The sequence below is a fragment of the Equus caballus genome, chromosome 4 (assembly GCF_041296265.1).
Source record: "Equus caballus isolate H_3958 breed thoroughbred chromosome 4, TB-T2T, whole genome shotgun sequence".
In the NCBI taxonomy this organism is placed as follows: Eukaryota; Metazoa; Chordata; class Mammalia; order Perissodactyla; family Equidae; genus Equus; species Equus caballus.
In genome coordinates, this window is record NC_091687.1 from 61,222,183 (window position 1) to 61,231,276 (window position 9,094).

A 9,094-nucleotide genomic window follows, 5' to 3' on the forward strand; every position below is an offset into this window, starting at 1 on the left:
TCCAGCAGAGAAAAGAGCCTTCTTTGTCCTTCTCAATATGGAGCCATGGAAATCTATTTTTAGGGCTGCTGGCAGCCATTTGTCCTCACTAGGCAAAGCATGTATGAATAATGGAACCCACACAAGGGAATGCATGACTGCAAAATGGAGAGAGACTGGATCCCAAGAGCATTGTTAGGGCCTCCGGATCCAGCTGAACTCTTTAGTTTCTGAGCCAATAAAGTCCCTTTTTTGTTTAAAGTAGTTTGAGTTGAGTTTTCTGTCACTTGCAGCTGAAAGAGTCTGACCCGATATTGGGAGACAGACAGATACGCAAGTGCTCACAATGCAGTGTGATAAATCTTAAAGTGAAGACAAATACTAAATGCTCGGGGAGCTCTGGGCAGAAGGTAGTGCTTCTGTGGGTCTCTATTAGGAAAAAGACTGAGTCTGCAGAGACAACCCTTAAACTCTCCCCACCCTGACCCCATACTGACATTCTATTGTTCAGAGAAGCGCTGGCTCATGATGGCCTCTCTTCTGCTGTCCAGGACACCTACAAAGGGCATAAGTGTGCTCACAGCCATCCATTTACTAGCGAGTAGTGTGCCTTTCTCTGCCTCCTCAAAGATTCCATTGGATTATTAAAATGGCGGGTCACAGTTTAGAAATGCAAACCCATAGCCAATCAGTGGAAGAGGAGGTGAGCCTGCCAATCGATCATCACCACAGCACCTGAGACGCTTCCAAAACTTACCTCACAACATTCCTGGGGCCTTAGGTAAATCCTTAGACTTCAGGCTTAAGAAAATGAATCACATATGTGTCTTCCTCTCTGATGTGATGTGCGCTGGTCTGGGTGAAGCACTGTAACTGTTCCAAATAAATATGAAAAGCATTTGAATACAAAGGGTGATAGGTATCACAGGAGGGGTAATAAGAATCAGAGAAAGTTCCAGGAGTCGTCATCATTCTAGCGGTGGACCACATTCCGGGGTTCCTTTCCTGTAAAGCCTACGATTAGGTTATTATATATAGACACAGAATGAACCCAGAAAATGGCCTAGTCTCCTTCCTTCAACATACAGATCCTTCGGCCAGAAATGGGAGGTCCTCCACACAGGAGGCATCATCTGGACAAAGGGAGCTGCTTCTGCCTGCCCTCTCTCTCCAGGCTAACTGCACGTTTCGGATGTGGTGGAAATAAAAACCCATCGTGCATTGTTGATGCTGCTACCACCACTGCTGCTCTCAACAGAGGTGACTTTCAGCCATCTACATTCCCTCCTTTCAATGCGTTCATCATTCTGGTCATAAGAGAGTAACAATATTAGCCAGATAACAACAATCAGAACTCAGAGAAAGCATTCTTTAATGCTTTCCCAATACTGCCCCACCCAATGTGGCTGGCCACCCTGAAGAAAAATCATGCACTTGTTCCACGGTTTGTGTATGTGTGTTAGGGGATGTGGGGGCAGCACCCATTAGAAGCCAAGTACTATGTTAGGTGCTCTGCATGCATCACCTTGTTTTGTCTTCACGACCATTCCACCACATGAATACTCTTCTGTCTCTATTATACAAAGAAACTGAGGCTCAGAAACATTAGTTAACTTGCCCAAGATCACACAGCTAACAAGCAATGGGAACTGACTTCAAACCTTGGGGCTGCATTCTTACCCATTATGTTCAACTACCTTTCCTAACTTTTGCTCTCTTCCAAGAGATGATGAAATTTAATCCTACAGCACACCCAGTGTTTTTCACTCGACCAATTTTCTTCCATGACCTCATTTCCAACTCATCCTGCTCCCTAACCTGGAGACAAAAAAGTCATAAGATAAGACAATGTGCTTTTAACTAAGCCAGCAGTGTTATTCCCAGAGTATTGCTGGGAATATACAGAAGTCCTATGCATGTATCATTAGGCAGATGTTACATACGTGGACTCAAGCTCTGAGAGTGTGTGAGTGCACATATTTGGGTAGAATCCTCTCCAAAAAGACCTTAGGAGAACATTCATCCATCCAACAAATATTTATTGCATATCTCCTATGTGACCCTGGAAGAATACTAAATGACTAGGTTTATCTTTGCATTTCTGGGCAGATATGTAAGCCAGTAACTCCAAAAAAAGGGAAGAAGAAAACAACTCTATAAAAATGCTATCAGTCAAATCCTTTGACCACAAAATGAAAGAACTAGAAGTACAGTTTTCAAGGAAGTAGCATTTTAATTAAGTTTTGAAGAGTGAGAAGAATTTTGACAAGTGGAGAAGGGGAAGAAAAAATTCCAGGGAACACTGACTATAAAGAAAATAAGGTGTTAAGGTGAAGGCAGGTTTTCTTCAAAGGAAATAGTCCGATGTGATTGGTAGGTAAGAATCTATAGAGAAATCTGAGGAGAAGACAGATAGAAGGGACCAAATCGTAGAAGACCTTATAGAGGACAGCTGGTGTTTCTGTCTGCCCGCCACCAATGTTGCCTTTAGACAACTGCTCCTCTTCCACTGCGTGTGGTCCCAGTGGGACTGTCATCATTTTGTTCAGGTACTCACAGTCATGGCGGTGGCACATGGTTCAGGAAGAGCTAATTAGAGCCAGCATTAATAACTGGTCCAGGGGTGAACACAAGATCCAAGCAGAGTCAATCAAGGCTTCCCTGGATTCATGTCATGATATCAGAAGAAAGAAATGCCTCTTTCCTCCAAGACTGAAAGGAAATCAACTTTGGATGTGGGTGGCCATCTTCTCCATTTTCTGGAAAGAGCATGTCTATAGAATTAAGCCATGATAATGATGGGCCTGGAGCCAGGAGATGACAAGAGAGAGACAGAGCCTGGGAGGCATTGAACCAGAGCACTGGATCCACCTATGTCTCAAGTTCTAGATGGACCCTGGACTCCTCAATTACATGAGTCATTAACTTCCCTTTTTGTGTGAGCTGGTTTGAGCTGACAGTCCTGACTAGCATGGCTATGAGTGTCATGAGAAGGAGTTTGGGCTTATTGATATAGGGCTGGAAAACTGCTGAAAGTCCCCCTACCCTTAAATGCTTGTAGAACAGAGACTTATACCGTAGACAGAAAGACAATGGAGAGATTCAATGACCTTTCAAGGATAAGGGGCAATAATCCACAGAGCCTTCTAATTCCCTCTTCCAATGAAAGAAGTGAAACCAATACTATAGCTGTAATAGAATGACGTACTTTGCTACCCAAAGCTACCCAAAGATCCACACTAAATGACGACATGAGTTTGAGCTACACATTATTCCCAATATTATTAGCAAAATCTGCATAGTAGATGTCTCACCCCACAGGGTGACAATATCTCAAGAGGAGCAGGTGACTTGTAAGGTCAAGGAACAGAGCCTGAAACAGCCGTACTGTAGCAAATGTGAAGGATCTGGTTACCCCCCATCTGAAACCCAAGACATTTGAAGGAAAAGAGGTGCTGAAATATCTGCAGTCGGCAGTGACACCTGAGAACACGGGTGACCCCCACCCCCACCCCACACATACAAGGGCAGGAATCATGCCTTTTGCTGCAAATAGCTTTGAGCCTTCTACTCACTTCCAGCCCTGACTTCTATCTTGGACAAAGAAGAAAGCCACTTTGCTCTTAGGCCCAGGCCTAGCGCATCGGATGACGTGTCACTTTGGCAGGTCCATATCACAAGATGAACCCTTACCAAACAGGAGCTACTTGGAGCTGGGAAAAACTTCAAGCCGGGCACTTGATCTTCCAGTGCCTCTGGGTAAGAGAACATATAAGCCCAGCAACGTGTCTTCCAGAACTGAAAGGCTCTGCTTCTGAACAACTTCTTACCATGCTGATTTAACATAGCAACAAGGGGACTAAGGGAGTGGCTTCAAAACAGGAAGCTTCCCAGCCTCTACCAGCTCTTCCTCCCACTGCCCCCGCAGGATGGAAAGCCTGGGAAGAAGCAGGAGGCCAGAGGGTTGCAGCTCAGCATTGGGGTGCTTAGAAGCATATGTCTGCAAAGTGGGCTGGGGCAGGGAGACCCAGGACCCACTATGTCTGGGGCTCAGAAGACTCCAAACCGACCCTTGCCGCAATGACCCCACTGTGTCTGACTAATTCTGAGACACTCACTTTTCACACTGTAACAGCTCTGAAATAGGGATGCATCTTGTAGTCAATGGTGTGTCAAACTTTAAAATTGGTAGCACTTCTTCCTTTCTTGGTGATTTCTGAACTAATGGTGTGTTTTACAACTGATGGTGTTTTAGGTTCAACAAAATACCATATATCAGGACCACCTGCCCACCACTTGAAACTAAAACTCCCCGCCCGTTCCCAAGAGACATTTTATACTCCCAAGGGTCATTGTGGCGGTGAGAGCAGGAGCTACAAAAACAAGAAAAGAGCCCAATGCAGCAAGCGAGATAAATGGTCTAACCTACTCAGTTTCCTCAGAAGTCGCAACATACAAAAGAAGACATGATGTATGAATCATTCACATTTTGGAAAATGGCATATTGATATTTTATCCTATAAGAAGTCACCAGCTCCAATGGGCATTTCTCATCTGGATGCCTGAGTTGAAGTCAGATGGTGGCAAAGGTGGTAAAGTGATGGAGACCGTAATGTGACAAAGACAACAATAAGTCCTAGCTTTTAGACAGAACTTTACACTGTTGAGAACATTTTCCCGAATGTTACACGATCTCAGGCCCAGCTGGTGTCATTGTCCCCCTTTTTATAGATGAGGACATTGAAGTACAAGCAGTTGGGTGTCTCACCCAAGGTCACACAGTCAATGGCAGAGAAGTGACTAGATTCCTGAGATACATGATCTTTCCTTATGACACTGCGACTATCCCATAAGGGACGAGGGAAAGATTTAGCCCTAAGAAGACCGTTCTTCAACCCTTTCAAGCTCAAAAAGTAGAATAATGACATGATAAATCTGCTACTTACCAACACTCCAGAAAAAAGGTTAGTAAAGAGAGTTAAAAGGGCAAATGCATGTCTTAAATCACCATGTTTAAAATGATGTCTATGTTAATATTGATAGACAATATCAATATTATCAATATTGACAATTTTGAAATTATCGTATGATAATTTTAATTTATCATTTTAGTACGATAAATACCAAATTTTAGTATGATAAATAATTTGTGCCTCAGAGATACATTTTTCTGACTGTTAAAGTGATACAAATTTAGAAAATAATAAGAGCTCAAAATGTTGAAGTATGTGCACAATTAGCCCACGATTAACGAGTGCCTTCAGCAAGCAACTGACACACACACACACACACACACACAAACAAAAGGCTATGACAGAATTCTTCCCTCATGGGAGCAGACAATGCAATTACAATGCAATGAGGTGGACAAGATAAACACTAAAAAATATATCAATACAAAATAGTAAATGATTAGCTCCAATATGGGAAAAAGAACTACGGGCTGGGATTGTCAAGGCAGGCAACTTGAAGAAAGAAGGATTTGAGATGGGCCTTAAGGGATGATTAAGATTGAGCTCAACCGGAGGAGGGAGGGGTGGCATTCCTGTGAAGAGTAAACAGGTGAAGAAACAAATGAAATCTGCTACAGAGCAGGGTACATAGCAGGGCGCTCAGTGAGGGTCACTGAGGGGCAATGGAAACGAACAGCAGCTGCTCTAGAGGGAGCACAAGCCTGGCTGGAAGAGGGGCTTTTAAATAGAGTAGTAACAGAGAGTTCAAAGGGAAGGTTTTAAAGTTCCTTGAAAACAAGTCTAAGGCCTTCGAATTTTAACCTATAAATAATGAGGAGCCACTGAAAGTTTTTGAGCAGGAGAACGGGTGGGAAGAGTAGGTTTTAGATAGATAATCTACAACCTGTCAGTGATACACTCCATGAAAATTTCCACATAAACCCATGGGGGAGGATCATTGAGATAGGGGAGAGCTTATCTAAGGTGGATCCTGAGATGGAGACAGTCGACTTCAAAGATGGACCAACTGCTCAGCCCTCAAGGACAAATGACAATTTAGGCTGTCAGTGGGCATATAAGTAGAAATGTCCAATAGAAGTTGAACAATGGGGCCTGCACTCAGGAGAAAGGTACAAACTATATAGAGAAACCAAAAATAGATAGAGAGAGAAATAGATGTAGATTTAAAAGTTTTCCACATTGGTTAATTTCAACAGCTAGTTTTATATATGTGTATATATCTAAATAAAGAGATAGAGAGATGATATCTAGCTAGCTAGATAGCTGGATGGATAGAAAGATACATAGATAGATAGATAGATAGATAGATAGATAGATAGATAGATAGATAGATACGATGGACAGACAGATATGTTTGGCATTTGTGCTTCTTGTTCTCTCCTCTCTTGCACTAGTCATTCATCTTTCCTCCCTCCTCTACGGTCTAGCCCCTTATCTCACTGAGATAAGCTCTGACACTGTTTTTCAAATAATGACAATGTGCTGTTCTAGCAATCAAAAAGACCCCATATCACCTTGTTTCTGATATGCAACAGTACTGAAAATAGAAATACCTGTTGAAACTGTGATTTGCACAATTCATTCATTTGACAAATATTTATTGAATGCTTCCCCTGTGCTAGCACGATGCTTGGTGTTGGAGATACGGCAGTGAACAAGACATTCCTCATTCGTTCCTTTAACAAATGTTTGTTGAGCACATTGTATGCATAAAGCTCTGTGCAAAGAGTTGTGTAAGTTGTAGTTTCTGACTTCAAAGGATCACAGCCTCACAAGAAAGAAAATAAACCCCTACTGGCAACATCAATATACATGAAGTCATCACCTTGCAGGGAGTACATTCACGACTCCAGTCTCAAATAAAGTGTTCCACTCCACACACCCGGGGGGAACTAAGGTCTGGGGAGGAAATGAAACCTTTATAACTGTCCTGAGCATGTGGGATTAACAAGTGCTCTTGTAAAAGTAAAAGCCTGTAGCGGAGCAGCCTATTGGCCAGTCACCTCCTCAAAGGCATTTATGTTTATTTATTTATTTGTTTATTTATTTGCTAGATTTATCATATTTGCAGGCTGTGCCATTTGGCCTTAGGGTCAAATAAATCTCTTTTAAAATTTTAACATCATTCTTAAGCATTGTGTGCCCCTGCGTGCCCCTGACAGACCTTTCTAAAGGCTTTACAAGAACAGAATTAAATCCATTTTGCAAATAAATACACTGGGAACAACAGAGTTTAAATGCACCACAGAAGGGAAAAATAAATTCCAGGCAAAACCTGGTTATAGGATTAAAGTGTTCCACAGTCCTTTTTAGAATTCTCAAAATTCCTCAAAAAAAAAAAAAAGGTAGGGTGGAATTCTGCCTCTCTTCTTCTTGGCCCAGGTCCCTATGTAGAAAGTATTTGCTCCATGAGGATTTGTCATAAGGTGCAGGAAGACAGCCAAGGATCATAACAAAGTGCGTAATGGAATGGAATAGAAATACATTTTTAAGAAAGCTGGCCATGTCATTTGGAAATTCAGCCGAAGCAGATTCTCTCATCTCCCAGGGCCTAAGGCAGTCTCTGGGAGACAGTTAGACATGTAGAAAACAGAATTGACTCTTTGAGCCTCAGACTTAAGGTATTATTCTACTAACATATCTAATATTGTGTTAAATTATCCTTTCATTCATTCATCAAACATTTATCCAGCGCTATGTACTCAACACAGGATTAGCTGCCACGGAATACAACAAAATAAGGCAACGTACTTGGTTTTAAGGAGTAGTCACGCAAATTAAAAATTACAGGATAACAAATCCTACAAAACTTGCTATCACAGCCTGAAGAAGGTGCTCAATATTAGCAGATGACTGTTTCATTGTCATATAACCTCAGTCTAGCATTTTCTCATTTATTTTTCTGTGCCTTCTGGAAATGGCAAGATATGTTTATTCTACTATAAAACAACTTGCTTTTTCTATTATCTCTTTCAAAGGCGTTGACTTATTTTGGCTAAATCGGTTTACTTGGAAAGTATTATGATATTTGATATTTAAGACATGTATGTCTTTTGTTCTGGTTATTACCTTAAACCGTGATGTTGAATTAACCAACAGACTCCCAGCCCCCACTGCATCGGATGAGGGACCTGCTACTCTACAATTTCTACCGTGACAATAACCACAAAGAGCAGAAGCCATGCCCTAAATATCTGTGATTCCCTAGGCCCCACCCCCAAACCAGGAATGATTAGGTGGAGTTCAAGAAATACTTAATACTTAAGACAAGTAGTTGCAAGATCTTGTCATCTTATAACCCACATCCTCTCCAAAAACTCTAATCAAAATGTGTCAAGATTCTATACAATTGACATTGTGAAGATAACTCTATTTCATTATCCATTTATATTGTACCTTTATTTAAAAAAAAAAGAAAGAAAAATAGAGTTTTGACAAGAGTTGTGAGTTCACAGACAAGCCAGTTCACCTCTCTGAACTGTAATTCCCTTGCCTGCACTGGCCCCACAGGATGGTTTTGAGGCTCCAATTAAACAATGTGCCCAAATTGCCTTATAAACTGTCAAGATATGATAGACCAGAGATCTAGCAAAGCTGATATATGTTTTAAATAGAATAGAAACTTAAAATTTCTATTCAATGTTGCTGTTTTCCTAATTTTTCAAAACAAAATTATTAGTACTATAATCACATTATTTGTTTAATAAATATTAACTGCTATTCAGCTACGTTTTGTCTTAACTAAGTCTTGGAGGACTTGCCTAGAGACCTAACCACCAATTATGTTGTTATTTCTATGGAACTACGTAATCTGTGGTCCAAACAGCTGACTTAAAAATAAATTTTTAGGACATGACCCATTTAAAAGTAGGGGTTGTGCAGCAATGCGATTCTGACGCTGAAAAATGAAAAACTTACGAGAGTAATTCCAATGCTAAATGACGTATTCTGCTAAAGTCAAAAACCACACGCTCCATGGACATACCAAATCGCAACAGTGATGTTAACGGTTTAGCAAGTTTGGGAATAACAAACTGCAGACATCTTCTTTCTGATCCTCACACAGCATCCTGTTAACCAGAATGGCACATTCCCCATTGGTGGGGACTGAGATCACCGGAGCAGCCACCACTGGAAGATCC